This window comes from Netta rufina, assembly GCF_964035555.1.
Source record: "Netta rufina genome assembly, chromosome: 2".
Taxonomy (NCBI): domain Eukaryota; kingdom Metazoa; phylum Chordata; class Aves; order Anseriformes; family Anatidae; genus Netta; species Netta rufina.
The window spans coordinates 45021482-45022267 of NC_140124.1; positions in this window are offsets into that span (position 1 = coordinate 45021482).

Below are 786 nucleotides of genomic sequence, written 5' to 3' on the forward strand. Positions count from 1 at the left end.
CTCTATGCAGCTTCTTTAGTATGTGGTTTCTTCAAGCTATTAAAAAAATTCAAAACATCCTCAGTGGCTGAGAGATATCATAAAGACAAGAACATCACTTTTAAATTGGTATTAGTAAGGTCTTCAGAATTTTTTTCAAGATATTTGACGCCTTGTGATGAAGCTGCAAAGATGAATAGACAGCTCTACTACAGTATTAATAACAGCTTAAGACATGTAAATTCTTGAACTACTGCAGGGCTTGTAAATAAGTGTTCAGATGGCACTGACAGTTATGCAGATACTTGCGCTTCTGGTATGTGAGAGGATTTACAGTGTTCAAAGACCAGACTTATAAATAGTAAATCACATGAAGAATGAAAGAAGTGTACAGATTCCAACTATTAAAAGGTGGTGTAGAAGGAAAACAAGCATTAGCATAAAGACAAATCCTTCACATTTGGCCTGGTTTCTTTGTAAGAGCTCTCCTGTAACAGCATGAGAATCCGATATAGAGACAACTGTAGAGGGAGTGGTATTTCTCCAGAGAGCATGCAAGGGATCCTCTGTGAAGTTCAGAAAAAACTGTCAGCAAAGGCAACAAAGTCTTAGTGCTTCTCTGCTACTGAACATTTCTCATCCAAATACCCCTTCACTGTTCACACTGCCAGCACGCTCTGAAGAGATAGCCAGTGGTCAACAGGATCTTTACTCTAGGAAATTTGATGGGTATCTGCTATATTAAACTCAACACAACATTAAAGCAAAAGAAAAGAGCTCTAGTGAAAAGAAGGAAATAAAAATCAA